The following is a 23,409-nucleotide window of genomic DNA, read 5'->3' on the forward strand; positions in this document are numbered from 1 at the left end:
TGTTTTCTTCAGCAGTGAAATGACCCCTGACTTTATTATCACCTCTGCACTGGGGTGTGCTGCCAGGAGAGATGATCACCTGAGGGACCGTGCTGTCACTGAAATGACAACTGGAATTCCTCAAGCTGGCATTGCTGAGAAATATTTCATACTGCAGAGCTGTAGCCTTAGATTCATATGGCATTACAGCACACAGCTTTATGTGCCTGTCTCTGGGAGGAGAAAAGGTGTTCCTAACTTGTGTTAGTGTTGGAAGAGGACTCTTCCCTCCTGCTGTTCTCACTGACATGTCGTGTGTGCTGCTGTGCACTCCACTGAGTGTTGGTCTCCCTGAGAAGCTGATGTGAGTTTTAGTTGAATACACACAAGAATGCACTCACACTAACCTTACCCAGCACTACAAAGCTGAACTGGATGTGAGGGGCACCCAGAGAGAGATTTTAGCCCTCCCTGTGGATAGCTGAATAGTTGGGTGCTTTGTTTCTGGGAATTGTGTGCTTGTTCTGATGAGAGCTGAGAGGGAGGCTTCCTTGCTGGGCCACTTTACATAGCAACATTCCTGATAGTGAATCATCAGAATAAACAACACTCTTCAAAGTGGAGCACAGTTTCCCATTGTGAACATAAATTTGACTTTTAATTTACTGAAGACATCAGAGAGAAAAAAAAAAGTTAGTTCTTATGAAAGGCAGAAGTAGCAGCAGTCACCTGTAACTCAGCACCAAGGGGATCAAATCACTCTACAATTAACTCTCACAGTGCTCCTGCTGTAAGGATGATTATGCCTTGATGCAGAAACTGAAGCATAAATGGTTGGTGTGCTTAAGACTCTGTACTGGGTCAGCACTCAACCAGGAACAGAGCCCAGGAGTCCCAGACCACCAGCAGCACCAGCTGAGGGGTTACCCGGGGATGTTGGGCAGATGCAGTGGCCAAAAATTCCTGAGTGGTTACTGCCTCGAGCTACCTGCCACTGCCCTGCCACCAGACCAGCAGGCAAGCAGGACGCAGCCTCTTAAGGGATGATCTTTTAAGCATTCCCAATCCTATCAATCAAAACAAGACATGTTTACTTAAAATGGTTTAAGTAATAGCTCTTTGCTAACTGAGAGGATTTTGTCAGAAGCACCTTAAGGACCCTCTTCTGAACATTTCTGCAAACAATCTGAGCATGTGATAACATCTGGCAGGAAGACCAACAAACAGCTGGGAGAGGAGGAAAGATTGGGAGACAATAACCCTTTTTTTTAGCAGAATTGGATTCATTGATAGATATCTGATCGTGGCTTATCACAGTATCACCTGAATCACCTGGTAAGAAAGGTCCCACAGAGGAAAAGAAACCTTCTTTGAGCACCTACCTAGGAACACCTCCTGTGGCCCACACACTAGGTCAAAATTTTGGCATACTAAACAGAGAAAACACAGTTAATTAATTAAGGTTTAGTTTTTGTTTGGCTTTGGTTTGGGGGGTTTTGAGGTGGGTTTTTTCATTGTTTTATTGTTTTTCATGGTAGAATATCCAGATATGCTATCTCTCTGAGTTTTATTTTAAGCTAAACTCTGACAAATCTCTCATACAACAAAAGAAGAATTTTCACCCAACCTTAAATTTATGCATTCGTTTAATCCACTGTATTTTTCCCACATAGACAAAGCTTTAGTTATCCTATAGATATCAGGTATTTTGCAGCAAATTATGATGTCTTCCAGTACAAAAGAGCACTGATAAGTAGATACAGACCCATTTCTGGCTTTGATCCTCACTGTGCCTTGGAAAAAGTATTGATCAGTTACTATCAATTAAAAAAACCAAACAGCAAAATACCCCACCAAAATAATATTCCAAGTAAACGTTTCAGAAATCTTTGCAGTGTTTTCCTAATGTTTGTGTTAGTCAAGGGTAACTCAATGACAAACTGCACAAAGGTGCACACAACCAGGTCTTTTATCAGTACTGCAAAAGGATGTTGTCCTGCTGAGGGGATCAGTGAGGCTTTATCCAAGGTCAGGAGCTTAGTGAGTGTAACTGACCCCAGTCAGGCTGCTGGTAAGCTGGTTAGCCAAGGTGAGGAATGAATCTGTGAGGTCTCCAGAGGTTGGTCACACTGGCACGAAGCACAGAGCTCATGAAGCCCAGCTACTGAAGCGCTCCAAGTCTGGTGTGCCCCTTAGGTGACTGTGGAGATTAACACATTGTTTTTTCTCAGTTGGCAGTGCCCATTTTCAGGATTACTCCTGAAAGACTGGAAGGTTAAAGTGTCACAGAGGCATTGAAAAGATGTGGAGAGCTGCAGCAATTAGAGTTGACTTTCCTCATGTTGGGGAGAGCAAAAGGCTGGAATGGCTGTGGCAGCACAGCCCAGGGTAGCTCTGAAGTGCTGCTGTTCCCAGACACTCCAAGGAGGCTCCAACTGTGGAGACAGTGAGCTGCATGTTCTGTACTGAAAGGAGCCAGTGTTTTGCCTCATGGAGAACACAGCTGGAGAAGCACAAAAGGCAGCACCTTCAGGCCCTTCTTGGGAGTTCAGTCACACTGAGAACTTTGAGAGCCATGTTTATACCATGAAAAGATTGATTTAAGGGTGAGTTGTCCATATATCAGAGTTTGTACGATGACATCTAAAATCTCTAGTCTGCAGAAAATCTCCTGTCTTAGGGGACAGCTCCTAACTCAACTGAAAACATTTCAATCACTGAATTCATCGCTTGGCTGTGCTAGCCCAGTCCAGGGCCCAGTCCCTCAGGTTGTTACTCAATCAATGCAGCTATTGATTTCATCAGGAGCGCTGTCTGTATCAGATCAAATGCTAAGGAGTTCACAAGTTGCCAGACTGATAAAGAGTTTCTCCATGACAGAGTGGCTCTCTTTGTTGGAGAATATGGCTCACAGATATTAACTGTTAGTGAGCTAAAAGCAGCAGAGAAGAGCACATGGTGCATATGGTGTAAAACAAGTGATTTATTAGACCAACATGCTGCAGCAACAGACTGAAAGAGAAAACTCCAAGTGACATCAGGAGGTGATAAGTGGGCAGCAACAAGTGTAATTTTGCTACTGTCTACACCCCTGCAGTTAGTCCACTTGTACCAGTTCAGAGCCTAATCTTACATTCTGTTCTGGCCTGAACCCTGCAAATCTTGGCACCCAAGAGTACTCTCACTGAGCACTGAGACATCACAGCCTGCAAACAGCTAATAAAGCAGAAAATGTTTTCAGCAGCAGACCTTGAACTAGAAAGGATCCATTCCACCATCCTTTCAGTATGATGCATGCATTTAAAATAACCTCTTTTACACTTATACAAGGAGAATTGAAAAGTCTGACTCAAATTGAGGCTATGTACTCCTCAGGCAAAAAATGTGTCAATGGGGAACTGATTCCTCATCTCAGATTTGCTCCTCTCAATATGTTTTGTGTTGCAGTCTTCATTTTTAACAAAATCGTAAGGAATAGGAGAGACATTAGTAGACGCCATCAGCTTTGACCAATTTTATTTCCAGCATCCGAAAAACACCAAGAGGCTATTATTTTGTTTCAGGGATTTCTCTTTCCCACCTTATATTTTGAATTCTTTGGGGCAGAAACCAGTCCTATGCAGATTTCAGAAAGCACATACTGATTTTCAGACAGCAGTTGCAATGAGTATCATTGACTCTGGGATATTTTTGAAACTTGATTAATCTTTCTCTGAAATAATCTTTCCAAATTATTCATAAGACTAAAGTATATTTAATGCCAGCAATATTTAACTGATTTGAAATGCATAGTTATGATTGTTTTCCTTTTAAATGTACTTTATGCCTAAAAAATATATTTCTGTAGTATTTATAATAATGAAGGATCACTCACACTTTCACAATACAGAAGTCTTGTCCTTGCACTGATTTATACAGGTTTGAGATTGACCATGAAATGAAATTCTGGCTCCACATGAGCCAATGGCAAAATTTTCATGAAGCTCAGACTTGAACCAAGCTACACAGGGCACGTCTCTCTGTAATGTGAATGGTCTTTTAGATGGTCTTTAGATGGTGAAGTAGAACAAGAGGATATTTAGAATAAATATGTATTGTTATTTAATACTAATACTAGTACTAATAATATTTGGTAACATAATTGCATTCTGCCCCCAGGAGTCCGGAGCTCCTCCTGGTCATATTCCTGAATTAAGTGGCACAGCAGGATTACATATTCTCCCTCCTTTTCAGGTGAGGAAACTGAAGCTTACAGAGAGGTTAAGCAACTTGCCCAAGGCTACAAAAGAAGTCTGGAATATGATCTTCAGACATTTAAATATATTGCCAGTAGCTTAAGGGGTCTAGTTTCTGAGAATTATAATTTTGGAGAGGCCCAAAAACACCAACAGAGATCAGACTGGGGGAATGTTCAAGAACGTCTCTCTAAAGCACGAGGCAGAGCAGCAGAGTGATTATAAATCTCTCAAACTGTGCAGAGGTCCAGAGCCAGTGGATACCTTCTGAAAACTCTGGTCTAAGGCATCCAGAAAAGTGAATGATCTGATGAAGAAAGAACAGCCTTTTGTCATTCTAAAAATACCAAGCCTGTACATCATGTGCACAGAGAGAAAAGTTCCTGTGTGAGACATCATGAAGAGCAGAGAGCACTTTGTGCAATTGCCTCTTTCACGCCTAAAAGTGTTTAACAAAAATGAGTTTCACTTTAGTCACAACTCTGCCTACATCCAAAGCCTTAATGTAAAAGTGCTTACATACATTCTTCTATTCTTTACTGAACCAGGGCTGATTTCAGCTCATGAGATACAGTCTCCACTGAAATCAGTTCACTTACTGCATTCTGCAACAGAGAAAATAATGAGGACAAAGAGAGGCTCTTCTACACATTTTATAGAATGAATTTTTATGAATTTATTTATTTTCTTAAAAGTGAGTTCAATATATTAAAAAATCCAATATATTCTTTCTCTGACGTTCCACTTCCTTTGTTAGAAAGGTCTGACTGAAAGATGCTCCTCAAGATTGAAATGAACAGCTCCACCAGACTCCCAAATCCTATGGGACTCAGAATGTAAATCTCTGAGTGCTCAGTTGTGCTGCTTGCTGAGTTTACACCCTCTGTCAAGGCTTTCAGCCTGAGCCAGCAATGCTGTGTTCCACCCATAAATGGCTTTAGAGCCAAAACTCTCATCTTGAACAGCACCTGGCAAAGGAGCTGTGAGATAGTGCAGTACACAGAGCCTCAGCAGAATATCCCTGTGCAGGCAGCTCAGAAAACCAAGTGAACACCTCATTCTGCTTATGCTGACATTTCCACAGGCAGCATTATATACTTTCTTGAGATGGCAGTTCCCAATGAGCATAACAACATCCATATCCGAAAAGCACGGGTTAAGTGTGTCCAAGAGCACTGCAAGCTGTGAGTCTTCATCAGAACAGCAGAAATTACCTTGTTCTTTTCCTCATTTTGCAGCAATTTTCTGCATTAACAGATCTTTTTTTCTTTCTACTGATTTCCTTAGACTGTCCTTAAGGTTCCTTTAGACTTCAAAATTACTCGGGAAATTTGGTGTTGCTAACATTACTTTGTAAGTTAGGAATCTGAGGGAGTTTATTCTTTGTACTGGCAAGCCTTCAAACTATCTTGATTTTATCAGCTATAATTCATGTTTTGTTCATGGGACAAGCCTTTTCTTTTGTATTATTTTGAGTCATCTCTGGAAAAAATCACCTCGCACTAAGACGTAATAAAATATGAGAAGAGATTATGACTTATTAAATTAAGCCAAAGCATACACTGTATTTTGGTATAGCACCATCCCTGGAGGGAAAGCGAATACATTTTCAAATGAGTTCTGCTTCCAATTAGGCAGGAAAACAAGTACCTAAATTTTCAAAGGAAACCAACACACAAGGTGTGCAGTGAACACAGGATACCAAAAATCCCAGCCCATAAGCAGCACAACAGAAACTGCTGGGTGCTGACAGTCTCAGCCAAGACTGGGGGCTGCACAATGTTCTTTGTAATTTTTTGCTCCAGTCCTTCCCCTATAAACTCTGCTTGCTCTGCATGTATTTTGCTACATGGATGAATCTGGAAGAAATGGTAAAGCATTTTTCATAGGCATCTTAATTCACACCTATAAACAGCTTAAGAAGAAAATGACCTTCTGCCTGTTGGATGTGTGCCTCATATCACTGTGGGTCACTTATTTCAATTATTTAAGTTTGCAACATTAAATGCTCTATCACTGGAACAAACAAGGACTTTAGTAATTGAATTTAACAGTACTAGGATCAGGCAGGTATTTGCTTTCTGGCTCACGGAAAATGAAATAAGATAAAAGCCCCTCTCTGTTAAGCACTCAGTGCCCCAGTATTGATAACCTTTAAAAATTATGTCAAATACACATGAGATGGGAGATGACTCAGCAGCTCCTAGATTTTCAGAGCAGATGGAACGTCGATGTCCCCATACAAGAGATTTCTGTACGCCTGCTTCTTGCTGAAGACACTAGTTCCAGTCATGGAAGCAAAGATTTTTACTGCAAAGCTGGCTTTGCTAATAATAAGTGTGAAATAAGGATATTTCTCAAGGGGATTTTCTAAATTTAAAATGTATTCTGCTTCTTAACACCTCCTATCCTATGGAGTGCTTTATCCTACCACAGTCTAAATGCAGTAATTAAGTATAAGTGTAATTGTTACAACTGTCTATGGCAGGACAAAAATAATTGTCAGGAACTGTCACATCTCCAGACTGTCCTGCTTCCAGTCCATAAGTCATGGCTGGGGGACCAAATTATTCCTCCCAATTCCCCTCTAGTTCCACTCCAGTGAATTTAACTTGACTAATGGTACCATGACAAATGTTAGTTACACTCCATCTGACTCCCAGTTCAAAAAAAGCAGGAATGTGCCATATTTCTCATTACACAACCAAAACAAAATCTCAACCAGCCCCACTGATATTTAACTTCCTTGATCCTTTTAGTCATCATATTGGTTGAGAGGAGGCACAGAGTGATATCCTGAATGTGAAGCTGAATGTTTGATTTCCTTATGGATTTTGAATCCTCTGTCCATTCATATCCAAAGCAATGACCACTTCTACCCTAAGAATAAAACTCATCATTCAGATTCTTTGACACTACCTATGCTGATCTATTTTGGCTCTGTAACTTTATTTTCTGAATTTTTATATGGAGACAATGACTATAGCATATAGGAATGATTTTCAAGGAGTAAAGAGTAGGGCTGGGACTTAATCACAGGATATTTGAGAAGGGCCACTTAGCTTTTCTTCTCTGCCATGAAAACTGTCTCTGCAGGGCTGTTTCCTCACTACACTGGTGGTACTAGGGACCAAAGACAGGGTCAGAGTTTCTTTCCTGACCTGGCCAACGTTGGGCCAGTAGCTGCTCCCTGTTCCCTGCGATGTCACAGGAGCTGGAAGAAGGATGTAGCCTTTCCCCTGTTTGGCAAAAACACCGGTATGAAAGGGAGGAAGCAGGCTGGCCCATCTCGGTGCTCTCCCAAGACCTTCTTTCCCTATGGGCACCTGGGGAAGTAGGGCTACAGGCAATATTGGCATTTGTGCCCTTCACCTTGTTTCATGACACTTGAAACTATCCTGCTTAATAAGTCTTAGTGGTAAATCCAATCATTCAGCCTTATTTCATTATTTTTGCTGCTCTGAGAATGCCAGGCTAGTTTTTCCTGTAACCCTTCTGAATTTCACACATTCCTTTTACTCCCAGAATTTATTTTCCCTGTGGAGTCCGAAGTAATCTGAGAGAGCAACAAACCACTGCACCATTATAAGCCCCAGTTTCTCTATCAGTGTACTCCAAATATGCTTCTTACTGTGCTTGCTTCTGTAATAGAGGTTTGTACAAGCTGCCAGGCAGAGACTGATGGAGATAAGATAGGTATTTTCTGCCCAGAAAACAAGAAACATTATTAGGCTGTGCACAGTTAAGAGGAAAACTTGCTAGGATTTAACTACACTTGGGCAGTTTCTCCATTTAAGGTGAGCAGCAAAGACAAGAGATGCCTTTGCTGCAGCACTTTCCCATCACTGCTGAGACAACCCTGGATGAGACAAGATAGCACACTAGTGTGGACAAAGAAATATTGGTCAAGGCTGATTTGGTACAAGTTCTTCCCTCATAAATGCACAGAAATTTCTAATGTTCACACAGATTAAATGGACATTGCTTTAAGTCATATTTAGAAACTCCCTGCCTACTAAATTGCCTGTCACTTGGGCATTAAAAGCAAAGTTCAAACACATTTTCTGTTAGTCCAGTGAAATATTATTTCAGAGCTTTGGTGCTTTACTCAACAAAAACAATTTTCTCATTTTTAAAGGCCTTGCCAAATATTCTAACAACTGTAGCTACAGATCATGTAACTGAAAACCTTCCTAATGTGAGCTTGAGAATTTTTACTAGCTCTAAAAACAGCTGGTCATGAACATACTAGTCAGAAAAGAATACAAAACAAAACCAGTAAAAAGAGTGTTGATTGCTAGCTCTCTCACGGGTATTTTTAACCATTTCTTAAATATATTTTGCCTGTCTAGAAGTGAGAATATTCACATTATTTATTTCACATCTATCTGGGGAAAAAAATCCCCTAAATTCCTAATGAAATGCATTTGTTTTTGACCAATGCTTCTAAAGTGAAACCTGGTGTATGTACTTACACAAAAAGTTTATTAATTTTGACTGTTCTAGGATGAAGCAAACTCCTTGAAGACGAGTCCTAACCTCAAAAATGTTTTTGAACAGGTTTCAGGGATCTGTCTTCTGTAGCTCTGTGTATGCCCAGACGTGCTGTGAGTGTAAAGGTGAGGCTGTGTATGAGAGAAGAAAGACCCTGACTCTGTTCATCCACTAAACTGCATAAGCATCCTTGCACTGATTTCGGTGCTTTTGGTCAGACTATACCGACCTGTTTGCTTATACAACCTACAGGAAACTTTCACTGATTTGCTGGATCTGGATTGATTATTAGCTTTGATTTTAATTGGTAAAATTCTTAGTAAGTGGTACCTGGATGTAAGTATTGATTAGGAACTAATACTGAACAAGGGCAATGCAAAAATATGATGAAAATGTCAGTTAGCAGGCATTGGCAAACGGACTTTTACTACATCTTCGCTACATTATTGTGCATGTAAGTCATGCACCTATTCACTGTGCCAAGCTGTAGACTACAGTGGTAAACAGGTAAATAAAGTGTGTTTTCTGTTGCTATCACTGCCTCAATAAAGAGAAGTGGATTTTTAATTTCCCAGACATTTCAATGAATAGTGGAAGGTTACTCTAAAACTTATAAAACAGGATAAAAGACTTAATCTGACATAAAGCCATTTCTGAAAGGCAGGGACAGTCTTAGTCAAACCATCCCTGGTCAAAACTAAACCTGCTCTTTAAGATCTTCATCTCTCTCTATTTATGCTGTACATGAACTGTACAATCTGGCAGCAATACTGCCTTCAAACCAAAATGTAGCTCACCTTGTCACTAAAGAAGAAGAGGAGTCCAGTGGTTCATAATGGTTTGCAAGTATTTGATTGCCCTTTCCGTGGTTGCTGAAAGGAATTGCCATATTGCAAATCTGATTGTCTCCCTGTAATCAGTCCTCATGGCAATTTCAGGGGGTATGTCTAAGAAGAGTCCCTGAATGCTTGAAATCCAATAAGGATATTGATTAGCACTAGTGACCTCTGCCAAGAAAGGTCAAAGGGAAAATTCTCTTTCAACTTCTCATCAGGTTTTAGCAAATGAGTGCCAGATCCCATGCTTCCAGCTTAGCGGCACCATGGAAACCGGTCCAGGTGAACTGCTTCCCATTACAAAAATCTGTGTTAATCACATGCATAAGGATGATAGAAACACTCCCTGGGCTCCCCAGTGCAATGAAACAATGTGCCTTAATGACATTTGCAGGATCTTATATAGAAAGGGAGGAAAGAATAGGATTTCCTTCAGAGATAATTAAGATAAGGAACAGAGACATCAGTAGGGTAAAAAAAAAGGTTAAAATAAAGAGTAAAAATCTATGCTGCTGATCTCAAGTTTTGCACCTTGGCCTTTCATATCTTTGCAATAATTTTCAGAGTGCTTCCCCAGTATAGGCCAGAGAGAATTTTTTATGAACTCCTGAAAAGAGATTTAAAATTCACAAAGTCTCATAACAACCGCTATGCTTCCTGCCACTCTCCTCTATGGTCGTTTTTCAGCTGAGAACTCAGCAAAGCTCAACAGACTGACATGGGGCCGTGACTGGGCTGCTAAGCAGCCTCTGATGTTGAGGAGATGATATTCCCCAGCCTTTGGCGGGTGGTTTTTAGCGGATTCGGATGGAGCCCCCTCCGGCCGCTGCAGTCCCTCGGGAAGGGGCTGGTACTGAGATGCAGCAGCACCCCCTGCTGTTGGCAGGCGCGCACTGCACCCCAGCGCCTCCCTGCTTCAGCTTCTCCTTATTCATCCTTCGAGATCCTTTATTTGTCTTGTAAGGCAAGATGAATAAAAACAGAGGCCACTTAGGCAGGGGTTGTGACATCAACACTCAGGAACTCACAGGTGGATATACACTGCTGCAGCCAAAACACAGTCTGCTGTTAGCAGGGGAGATGGAATAAATACATCCCCGTGGCTTGGGAACAATTTTCTCACCTCCCCAGCAAGCACTCACACAATAAATATATTTCCAACTCATGAAATGGGAAAAGATTTATCTTTTATCACTAATTTAAGCTCACTGAAAAATCCAACTGGCTCTTTTACATAAGGAAATCGAATGGCTAAGTCAGAACATATTCTGGTAAAAATCAGCATAGCTCCGGGGACCTCCACTCGGGTGGATCAGAGCCAATTAACTCTGCCTTGTGTACAGAGGTCTGATAAGTAAGCCTGTGTTGGGGATTAAGTCACCCAAAAGAGCACAGACAAGGCCAACTTTTATCTGCTGCTGTTTGCGAGCAAAGGTGAAAAGACAATTGGTCAAGAGAACCAATCTGGGCTGGAAGCCAACTGGTAAAACCTCAGCGACTTGGGCAGAGTCACTCCAGGTTCAGGTCTGCATAATGGGGACTGCAACCCAGTTCCCCCTCCAACCCCAAGCCATCTGACTTAAATATGTGTCCTAACTGGCATTCCTAAGCAGCACTGCCTTGCCAGAGAGGCTGCATCCACATTTGCATGAGTTTACATCCATTTGCTTTATCCACCTGTGACGGCAGATATCAAACAAGCCTTTGCACTAGTTCTCAAGATTTAGCTATTTTATCAGCATCCTCCAACTCTCCTTTTTAAAGGCTTCGTAGACAAATGTCTAATAGTTCTGCAGTCAGTGCACACCGACTTCCCACACAGGGGAGATGGAATTATCTCCACATTACTGTTCCTCACATCTGCAATTTTTCTTTTATTTTTGAGATGGACCTGATTAGGCTGTCTCTACTCTAAGGAGGGCCATTGCTGGGTCTGCAGGGAATGGCACGTGCCTGGGGCTTCCAGATCACTGCACAATGCAGTAAGTGGAAGCACAATAGCAAGTGGAAGCTTGGGAGAACCTCTCTGATTCAGACAGATAGACTGTTTAATCTGTCCAGGGTTTAGTGACTGATAATGACTGACAGACTGTACTGTTAAAAACAAAAAAGGCCTTATTTGCCCTTACCTTCTCTTAGTCTTGAATTTCCAAGAATATAAAAGCTACTCTTCCCTAGTCTGCTCCTGTGTAAAGGACTGTGCTCACCTTAGAAACCTTTTCCTACACCCATTTCCACAGAAGGTTGTTCCTGAGCAGGGTGCCAGACAGGGGTATGGCACTGCAGATGTTCCACCAGTTTCCTGGGCAAAGGCATTCACACCTCCCTGTCGTCCTGCTCCTCACCATCAGACACTGAAATTCTTTTCCAGATGCTACATGATAACAGTCCAATCATCCTGAAATCAGGTAAATGCCTACACTTGCCTGTCCCCTCTTTTATACTATTGATAAGTTTACAGCACAATATTCCCAGCTATGGCTCTGCTTTTCTCTTTTTTCCTCTGTTACATTTCGTTCCACTTCTATTACTCCACTTTTCAAGGTCACGTGGCCCTTTGTGACCCATAGCATATCCTGATCCTCCTTTACTAATGGTGTCCTCTAAATGCTACCAGCAATTTGCACAACAGTGTCCCTACCCATGTGCTGAGGACATGAAGCAATATATTAAAGCAGGAGAAGTTCGAAGACTAGCCTAAGATATCTGGAAAACCTTGCTATCAGTTTTCCTCCAAGCTGATACGTTTCCTATTTATAGTACATATTTTTGTGTCTCCTCTTTAGCCAGCAGAATTGTAGTATGTAAGTAACATCTTTAGTGATTCCCCATATAGCAGCTATCAGATCTTAAAGCCTAGGAGATCCACATTTTTCCTATGAAAATTGATTATCTTAAAAATGTTAGTGTGACATAACCCAACATTAGTAAAAGCTTCCTACATTTTATTTCACTTCTCCTCTCTGTCCCTTCTATCCTTCCTCTCATTCTTCCCTCCAAAGTCTATTCATAAGTATTACATGCTACTGTTACAAGTCAAGCAACCCTGTTGTTACTGCTTGGAAACAGAGGGCATTTTTTTATTTGCTGTTCTCCAATCACAAGCCTGAGTTTCTGCTTGCTTGTTTCTTGTGCCCAGTCTGAAAGGGTTCTAGTATAAAAAGTGCCTTGTCCCCTGTGCCCTGTACAGATTTTGCTGTGCAAATGCAGATTTTGCTGTGACATTTTCTCTCTTCCATCTCTGCCAATGGCTTTTTAGGGAAATGGTAAACAGGCAGTTTGTTGCTAATTCCTGTTATGCTTGGAACAAGGCTAGAGATCATCATAAAATGAAAAGACGCAAAAGGTTTATGTACCATTGTCATCGGCTTAAATGGACTGGGATTGTCTCTTGGATGAATCACAAACTCCTCATGCATGTCTGCAAAGGTGTAGAGCTCTTTCCAGAACTCCTCTGCTTAACTCATACCCAGCCTTGGGTCTACTCAGCTGCTGAAGCATCCTCACACAGGCCAGCAGTCTCCCGTACTGAACACAAACAGCGTGGGCTTGTTTAGGGGAGATCCCCATTCCCAGAAAGAAAATCCAGCTCTGTTTCTTTCCCAGCACAGGACTTGCAGGCAAGACCCCTGACACGGGCTGAGGGTCACAAACTTTGGGTATTTCTTACTCCTTCTCCCCTTTTTCTTGTCTTGCCAACCAAGCAGTAATTTTTTTAAAGGAGTCCCACAGTACCTATCACCAGGTGCTTCTTTCTGCTAGAGACGATTCTAAGGCTTTCTCCACTCATTCTCATTTATTTATAATATTTTTATATAATTCTCCCTCAGACTTCTCCAGTGAGATCAGGTTCACCTTAAAGTATATATATATGTGTTATTTATCCCTGCCTGCAGTTAACTCTTTCAAGGCCAGTGTAGAATTTTTGCATGAGGTCCCAAAAATACAATAAAGAGTGAGTTAAAAGAGACTGACCGTGAACTTCTCCTTATTGCATCACCGTGTGATGGTCTGGGTATTTACTAGAGAAAGAAAGTGGTTTGGTGTTGACTTAAATGTTGTTCATTAACTTATTTGCCATCTCCCATGTTTCAAACTGTGCTGAAACACAGTATTTGTTCCTTTGGAGAACATGTTATATAAACTTCTGATGAAAAGTAAATATTTTCTTTGAAGGAAAGGTCTATACCTGATCCAGTCTGAAACATGGAAGCTACTATAAAGGAGCAAAGAAGGTATCTCTATTTTGATATTATTCAGTTTAGGTAAACAAATATGACAGCCAGTATCTCATTAGGAATAGCTTCCAGGCAGTCACTGGTTTTAAATCTACTGGGAAACAGATGAATTATTAGGGCTGTATCATCCCCTCTTCAATGGCATATATACCAATATGGTTGTATTTTTTTCTATAAGCTATGCTTAGAAATGTTAATATTTGAACAAATTCAGCATTATTGTGTCTAAAACATGAATCCATATCACAAGCCTTACACAAAGGCCAGGAAAAACAGAATTCTTATCCTTGACCACCAGCAGCTTTGAGTAGTCTTGTACATCCTTTAGGCTGAGGCAGTGCTTGTCACCCGTTGATCTCCAGATGCTTCACCAAACAGGTATTCAGCTTGCCCAGTGTGGTGTCACCCCTGTTTCACATGCACAGAAACTGAAGTTGAAACAGCCGGAGCCTCCAACCACCACTGTAACGATGGTGATAGTCTTGCTTTGTGTCGGCAGTTGGTCCAAATGATCTCCAGAGATTCCTTCCAAAATTTTTTTATGGTTCAGTGACTCAACTGATTATCCAGGCTCCACTCTGGTGGATCTTGTTTCCTATGTGGCTGCACAGCCACTTGCAGGGTCTGTGTTAACCCAACTCCTGGAGTTAATCTGCCAAAGAACCAACCTCACCACAATGAGTGATTCATTTTCTGAGAACTCCCTGCATCACTGCACTGCATGGTTGGGTGAATGAAGGAGCAATGCCAGAGGAGGGTGAGAGCCTGTGGCCAGGAGCAGGGAATGGGACCTCCCCTTTCCGGGGCAGTTAGCAGCTACATCAGCGACCCGTAACGTCAACCCGTGCTTTCGGGACAGACATGGGAATTGAGCCTGCTCCATTCTCCATGCCTGCCCTGTTCCCCCAACCTGTCACAGTGCCATAGGTGTGGTTGAGTACCTCTGATGGATGTCTGCCAGATTGCCCCAAGTTTGCTACAATTGGGAAGCATTAGGTGTAGATCCTGGCATTTGGACTGCAGGCGCAGAGCCGTGTCTGAAAACAGTTGGCAGGGGCAGTCTCTGAGCCTCGTGATTAAAACCTGTTAGTAGCACCATCTCCTTAATTTTCTGCCAGCATGTTCACCCTCTTGCTGAAGGTGCAAACCCCTGCATCCAGAATATGCCTCTCTGGGACATACTACTTGTGCACGTTTTCCACAGTTTTCTGAACACCAAAGATTTTAGGCATTAAGAGAGTTTGGTAGCAGGTAAAATGTTCTTAAGCCCATGCACCTCCTCTAGTTTCTAGCTACTCTGAAGCATTTTTTGTTTGTAGGCTCAGGTTCTTCTGCCCTAATAGCTTATCTTCAAAAATATGCTCTTATTTCAGATTCAGTTTCTTTGACTGTTGTTACACAGCAAACTTGAACTTCTGCTCTAAGAAAGCCTGTTCATCTCTTCCTGTCTTCTTCCATAAGCTTCCCGTAGTACTCTGCAAGTCTGTTTTACACCATCTTCTTATCTCTTTTGCTCTTGGTGTATTTTCCATTGTGTAGTCTGTTCAAAGTTGGCTAAACTGGTTTCCCAGCTCAAGCTTGCCATTTAAATATCAATCTCCCAAAAGCCTGAGTACAAACTTCAGTGTTACGTATCCCACGTTGTCTCTAGTCTGAAGGGACAGGCCAGTAATAATTTTTTTAATATCTACAAAACTTTACATGCTGGTTCTTCTAACCTGATAAATTTCAGTGGAATTTTCCTATTTTTCTATTTCACTTTCCTATTTTTCCCTCCCACAATTCCTTTCACAGGCTTTAGTTGCTGAGAGGTTTCAATTTGTGGCATCCAAGATCATAAATATCCAAAGATGTCCACTCCATCTCCCTGCTCTACCCAAGATACCAACCAGTCTGGCTCATTGCTCCTGTGTTTTTTTAATGGGCACTGTTGAACCTTCTCCAGTGTCTCTGGAAAATATAAACTGGATGGGGACAGAATGGGAACTGGAGATGGAAATAGCTGTTTCAGAAATTATTCCTCCATCCAAATAAGATGTTTTGCGTTCAGCTACAACTGCAGAAAGGGCCTTTGGACTGGAATAGGTGAATTTATTCCTGAATACAGTGCTAATCTGTTGGAACCACGTGTTTCTTCTCACAGACATGTACTTCTTATGGAATTATTACTTTTTCTGGATTTATTAGGGGGTATCTTTGGGGTGAATTACAGTTGATTTGAGAATGCAGAAGAAGCAAAGGGCATATATTCCTTACAGACCAAACTGTCTTTTACTGACAAACACATTGATCCTAGCAGTGGGACCAAATTGTGACCAAGATCTGTAATCCCTATTAGTTTATTACTTAGAGATGCAAGAGAAAAGGGTTTTCCTTCCTCATTACTGTCATAATACAGCAGAAAAATTTTTCATTTCTTACTGACTTAAATTTTCTTTTCAACAAAACTGAATAGAAATTATTTAATCATTCATCCTCTATTTACCTTTCATATCAAAGCAAAGTTAGCATAGGCAGCTTCATGATGCATGTAAAACAAATCCCAACAGAGACCATTCCAGGATTTTAGGGGAAATTATTTGTATCATTATTATTCTACTGAGCTGTCTGCAATTTTCATCTCAAACCAAATACATTTTTTCCCCCCAGTATCTGCAATGACTTCAAAATTATGCAGATGATTATTTTATTAGCATGTACCCAGATGGTAGACTGCCAGGCACAGTTACTGTCATTGCATGTAGCTCTCAGTAATGCAAGAATTACTAAGAAAACAGTGCATTTGGCCACTGGTTATATAAATGAAGACCAAAGCAACAATTACAAACTCAATTCAAACAAAATCAATAAACTGTATGTGAATCAGACTAGTAACATTAGACATAATGTTAATGCTAATCTTTTCATGTCAGTCTAGCCCAGCACTGAGTTGTGGGAAATGTCTGACAGACTTCTGCCCCATAATGTCATTTCTCATTGACTGTATTTAAAGCCAGTTCTATTTAAAGCAGTTCATCATGATCCTTGCAATTTACTCTATGGATACACCTTAGACCACACCTGAAAGATACGGATCTAAGAGCAGAGCAGACTATGGTAAACAGGGAAAAAACACACATTCACTTTAAAACATCATTTTTGTACCATGGCAATCAGATCCCTCTGTGACATTGGCCACACTAGACTGGTAGTGATGTTTATTCCAATACTGTATTTTGTATAAATGCTTGTCTCTTCCTACCTCCAAGGGATACAGTTTGTAACATCATTTTGTATATGAAAAACACTGTGGGGATAAAGTACCCTGTGTACTCTAAGATTACCTAGTGCATACAAAGCCCCAGAACGGTGTGGCTGCAGAGAATGCTGTGCAGTGGTGCTGGACTGGCTGCCTCTTAGCAGTGGCTGAAGAGCTGCTACAGGCAGCAGGAGCCAACAGAGCCTTGGGTACCCATCCTCACCCTGGGGGCTTTTCAATTGCTGAATACTCCCCTCCTCCTCTTCTTGCTTTGATTTCTTCCTCTGGTGTCCATCTCATCTCTGTGGTTCCTCTCAGTAGGTGTGAACTCCTCTTTTCTGTCATTGACACAACAGTGACCATCCAGCCTCAGGTGTGTTTGCTCTTACTTAGCCCTCAGACTAAGAAGTATTTTATCCTGTCTAGGCTCAAGGACCAAATACAGACTGGAGATTCCTTCCCTCACTGAACCCTGGACCTACCTCTCTTCTCTGCAGCACAGTGTGCAATGTGCTCTGTCCTCCTCCACAGACAGATCACTGTGCAGGAATGTGATAGCAGCAGAAGTCACCTGGCTTCCTCTGTTGGACTGTGACATGTAGGTAGAGAACTGTGGTAACATGTGCCGCTTGGAAAACTCCCCATCTTCTTCAGGAAGAGGCAGAAGGCTACCAGCTTAACCATGTGGGTTAAGGCATGCCCCACAAGTGAGAAAACATAACCTGTACGAGTGGGACTTAGCATATCAAGGAGACAGCAATCTGAATACACCTTACACTGTTTCAGAAATCTGTTCTCTATCTTTTCAGGCACGGGTGGGAAGATTGTACTGTGGATCTGGACAAGCTAGAAGCCAAGTGTTATATTAAAATCTGTTTGCCACAGGAGGCTTGTGAACACAGGTCTTTTGTTGAAATATATATACTATATCTGCAGATTTGGTTTAGCTTTACACCTTGATTCTTCTGGCACAGCTGTTCACATTAGGAAAGTCAAACATGATGACAGATCTGATAGCTGGCACTGTCTGATGCAAACATGGGAAGCAGAAAGTAAGAGAAATCAAAGAAGAAAAATGTGTCTCTCCTTTAATGCACAACAGCAAACACTCCAGCCATATTCTCGCTGAAAGGAATTTGATGTCTCGGTCAGTGCTTTGCCTAATGAGCTACCAACATCAATCTGTCATCATCTGTATTATTTGAAATGGCCTCTGCTGACACAAGGTATATTCATGTACTGGCCCTCCTGGGCACTTGAGAGTTCAAGTCCTGGGCAGTTTATACCACACTGAATGATAATGAAGGGTAACAGAATAATCATTGGCTTCCTTCTCTCAAGGGGAGGCAAGAATGTTGTTGCAGGGATCTCCCCCAGCCAAGAATGGCTTTTGATTACAGAGCTGGGAATATGAGTTATTTGTTTCTCTGTGCACGAATAGTCTCCAGCAAGTCTTTGCAACAGTGCTTTAGCTCTCTGAAGCACATGTAGCTCATCTGTCCATCTGTCCTGGCATTTCCATGAGCCTGCCCCAGGTATCTGACTCTCAAAAATTTGAAGGGCTTTATCAAAAACCAAGAAAGAGATGAATGCTGACAATAGGTGGGAATTTCAAGCAAAGAAATCCCCTTTTGGTGCCTGTTTTTACCTGTTCCTATAACACACACATAACATTACACAATCATCTTTAACATCTTCAGCTGTACTCAGAAAATTACCGTTTCTGGAAATATCTTCTGAGTGAGATTTTAGATTGTAAGGTTTCTAACCAACACCCAGCAGCTGTTTCAAAACCTAAATTTTTAACTTGCGTCATTAGACGGAGGCTTCACACAAATGAAGCAAATAAATTCTCAAGAAACTTCATACAAATGACAGCTACTATATTTTTATTGGTCCAAAGTTTACAAAAGATCTTGTTTCCTTACAGAAAGTATGTGGGAGTTGCAACACCGTAATCCTACTCAAGCCTTATGCTCCTAAGTTCATAAACACTTAAAACTGCAGTTGAGCTACAGGTAAGTTACATAACAAGACAAATAACCATGTTTGACACCAGAATTACCAACCTGTCTCTTAGGTACTCAAAGGTTTCAAAATGTATGAAGTAGACCTCACCTTCTCTTCCATAACAAGTAAATATTGTATGTTCCCTTTTGTCAGTGAAAGGCTTTCATTCAGCTATCCCAAGGACAGCCTCATTTGCAAGACTTGTGTATGAACTACAGGATGGTTTCTTTGCTCCTCACATATTCCAAAATAAAGGCAAGAGTTAGGAAGGGGCCAGATAAGACTGTTTTCAAAGGAATGTTTCATTCCAAACTGCTTTTGGTAAGCAAAGAAGATAAGACTGTCCCTAGAGTAGCATTGCCATGCGTGATCTTAAAGGCAGATTAAGAAAATACCTGTCAAAACAGAAATGTGGTAGATAAATTGACCATTTCAGGTGGTTTTCAAACATTTTGTCTTGTGAAGTCCTAAAATTTTTCAGTGTAAGTGCAACCACCTATATAACAATAACAGGTTTAAAAGTCATGTAACACTTTACTGCAGATAATGTGACAAGAGGCAGCTCTTCAGGCCCTGTGAGAACTCAGAGAGGTGATGGCCACAAGGACAAGCTCAGAAGTGGGATTCTTTCTGAAGAGAGTGCAAGAGACATCTGTCAGTGACAAGGCTGAATGGCTCAAATAGATGGTGATGGCAGAAGGGACAAGGTGAGATCCAGGTGAAAGCTGAGCGAGAAGGTCTGGTCTTGGCCAGGGCCTTGCAGATGCAAGGAGAAAATTGAGCTTGATGTTCTTGTAAATGGGGAACCACTTGGAGAAATTATGAAATACAGCCTTGCTTAGGGAATAGAACCAATGGTAGAGGAAGTCATCATATGGAGATCATCGTAATATGAACATACTGAGCTACAGTGACAGATAAAACAGAGATTTCAGATACATTTGATAGGAAGAAAATTATGCTGTAGACCCAGAGTAGTTGTGTTAGACAAGAGGACTCAAAAAGACCCAAGATCCCCTTCAAGAGACAGAAGAATGGAAATAATGAATGGAAAAATTAGAAATTTACTGAGACTAACAATGCTCAACAGAACAGCAGAGGGGACACGCCAGCAGCAAAGGCTGAGATGCCCAGTGCAGAACCTTGTAGCCTCATCAAAGCAGTTCTGTGAGTTTTCTTTGCCTGTTTTATTCATAAATCCATGAGTACAAAAGTCATGTTCTGCACTAGCCAGTTACAATTTCTAATGGGCAACATCTAACATCACTGTTTGGTTCTGAATTTCTGGGCTGAATGTAAACAAAGCTACAGCTCTCTTTTGGCATAACAAAACTTAACAAATTCATAAACATATCAGGAAAAAGTGTTGACATGCACCTCTTTATAGAAATGTGACACTGGATGTTGTTTTTAATCAGCTCATGATGCTCACATTCACATCTCCCTTTCTGTGAGGCACTGAGGAGGAGGTCACCTGGGCACCGGTGTGTCTGTTCAGAGAGCCTCGTGTTTATTGCTCTTGACAGCCTGGGGTCCCGGTCTGCTGTGAATCTGAGGCTGTGTAAATTAAGCAAGGAAAGCTGTAAGTGTAGTTACTTTGTTGTCATAAAAGTCATCCGTACTTTATGTCTAACATGCAAAATTTCAACTCCTTAAGCAGGAATGTCTATATAAATTCTTTCAAACTGTACTAACTTGGAAAGACCCACTTCCCCTGTTGCAAATGTGTTATTAATATATCGCCTCCACACTATTAAATTAAAATGTCCCCCTCATGTTTCCGATCTTACTTCCAGATTTTTAGCCATGTGGCTGGAAGGCAGCAGAGAGTTGAATTAAATGGGTGATTTAGGGGAATGTAGCTGTAAAAAAAAAACCCCATAGGACTTCATCATCTGTCTCACTAAAAATAAATAACTTTAATTTTTTTTTAAGACTCTCTTGCTAGTCAGAATTATGTAAATCTCACTGGGATATTGATTGAGTTTGTCAGGCCCCTGAAGGAGTGCTCCAAGGTGAGAAAGGATACCAGTTTGCCGTCCTCCCACCTGCCATTCCCTAGCCCTGCCTGGAATAGTGTGGACTCTCCTGTCACTCATGCCAATGAGCCTCCACATGGAAACACATGCACTATTTTCAAAACAGTAGCCCAGTGTAAGTAGGGAACAATTTCATGTCCTCAGACTGCCACAGCATAAGAATGAATGTGCGGTTTTTTTCTACAAAACTCAGTGGAAAAAGCACTTACCTACAGTGCCAAGAGTGAACTTCGTTTCTCACATCAAAAATATGTCATTGCAGCTGAGCATGTGGGAATCCAGAGAGCACAGCAGGCTTCCCTAACACTTGCTACTAAATTTCAGGATTTAACTCAGCAAGGCAAGATAACATGTGGAGTTATCATGTGGAGTTCTCCATCAAAGAGACTAACAGCATCATACAACATGACAGCACCCAGACAAATTGTGCACTTACATCTTTAAAGATTCCTGTAAGTAAAAGGAATTAATGTGGCATGTTTCAATTTGTGCTTTTAAACTGGAGCCATGTGTCTGTGCATACCCTGGTAATGCCAGGACATCACCAGCTCTCCCAGGGAGTGTAGTTGAAATTCCCTTGATGTTCATGGAGATGAGGAGAGGTCAGTGTGACTTCAGGGTGTTTGTTTACCCAGTGTGAAATACCTTCTTTCTACTTCTGATCCACTGTTTGCTCCTGTGGTTCAGCCCTGCAGTCTCTTCCCAGGTATCCTGCTCTGTTTGTTCCAGGTTCTGGCGTGAAGCAATGATCAGGGGAACACCCATATAAACTGGAAAAGCAAACTATAGCGTAAGAACATAAAGCCAAAACCCCCCAAATCCTTCTGCAGCTGCTAATCTCTGATTTCACAGTTGCCACCTATCCATCTCCAGCACAGCTTTCCCACACCCATCAAATTGCACAGGAATGATACTGAGAGAACCATGACATCCCTGCAGGGCTGAAGCAAAAATATCCCACTGTTTAGAGTTGCATGGCAACATAAATAACTTTGACCTCAATAAAAGGGTAAAAAAGTATAACAAATTTAGGAAGGGGGGGGTCTCCCATCCCAGGTCAGCGTAACACAGGGTAAGTCAATCAGAGGCTTGAAAACCCTCAACTCATAAAACTGCTCAAATTACTGATTGCAACATCAAAACACAGAGCAGGGGAAATGCGGAAATTGGGGGGAAAATTTAAATCAATCAAAAACTTCACTAAGACAAAACATCTTATATAATTTTCCCACTGGGAAGAGAAGTAGAATAGACTTTCATGTAACAAATGCTAGTTTTGTCAGTTGATGTACTTCTGGAAGGCACTCAAGTATTTCAGTGGAATAGACAATAGAAGAGCAAAATAGAACAAGAAAGAACAGAACAGAAATAGATTTGGTTGGCTTTGTCTGGGAGAGCTGGTCAAAAATTAAAATTTCCATTTCAGTAAAAATTTCAAAATTCTTGACAACTTTTTATGCTCTTTCAAAGGAAAAGAAAAATAAAAACAATTTTTTTTTTTTTTAACTAAAAAACTATAACAAGTGAAAAATGTCCCTGAAATAATTAATGCTAAATCTGGAACACCAAATTTCAACCCTCTCAATCTTCCTACGTTTCTAATAAGTCCAGGAAATACTCTTATCTAAGGTTTTACTGACTGGCATCTGGTTTTCCTGTCTCTTGGATTCCTCTAATGTTTTGAATACATCCTTCTACCCAGTGATACCAAACATTTTTACAAAATTCAGTGAGTTATTTCAGATCACAGAATTAAAAGGGGAAATAGTTATTTTCATCTTACAGTTAAAAGAAAATAAAGATTAACAGATTGAGATCAGCAAAGCTGACTGAAAAGGAATCTCTAGCTGAACATCCAGGACTAGAGGCTCCCAAATTAGATGCCATGCCTGCACACTTTATATCTCACAGTAAGAAATTTCTCAACTGCAAATAGCACAACAAGCTAGGGCACATGGTCAGCCTTCCTTCTCGTAAAGACTCTCATATTTAATAAAAATAATTTAATTTACATATAGTGTTCTACTATTACAATCTGGTAAAACTGTTCAGACTTCACAGTTTTTCTTCAGCCTGAAATTCCTGTTATAGGGACAATGAGGGACTTGAAGTGATTCTGAGCCAATTTACATCTGCTGAAGATTTGCCCATGTAGTGGAAAGGGGCCAATAAGACTATGCAAATCAATTAGTCTAATTTGTCTTGAGGTTTTTCGCAGACCTCTATGGGGTTTTGCACACTTTATTTTTAAATGCTGATTATACTGTCATTTAAGGGAGCAATATGCTGCCTTGACAAGACTGGTGACTTTAACTTTCTGACATTTCCCCTGCAGACATT

At 41.1% G+C, this 23,409-nt stretch overlaps 1 protein-coding gene across 45 annotated transcripts in view; it reads right to left on the reverse strand.

Moving 5' to 3' along the window:
* The window catches only part of SENP5 (SUMO specific peptidase 5), a 202,503-nt gene that overhangs the window by 80,345 nt on the left and 98,749 nt on the right, over positions 1–23,409 (reverse strand). For 7 of the 45 annotated variants that reach the window (XM_086844068.1, XM_086844055.1, XM_086844056.1 and 4 more), the window contains 2 exons: positions 21,715–21,839; positions 20,408–20,587 (listed from right to left, as the gene is read on the reverse strand). The exons of the other annotated variants lie outside the window; for them this stretch is intronic. The gene's annotated coding sequence lies outside the window, so the exon portion shown is untranslated. The remainder of the gene's footprint in view (positions 1–20,407; positions 20,588–21,714; positions 21,840–23,409) is intronic. 45 annotated transcript variants of the gene reach the window in all.

This window comes from Cyanistes caeruleus, chromosome 10 (genome assembly GCF_971803275.1).
Source record: "Cyanistes caeruleus chromosome 10, bCyaCae1.hap1.1, whole genome shotgun sequence".
Classification (NCBI taxonomy): Eukaryota; Metazoa; Chordata; class Aves; order Passeriformes; family Paridae; genus Cyanistes; species Cyanistes caeruleus.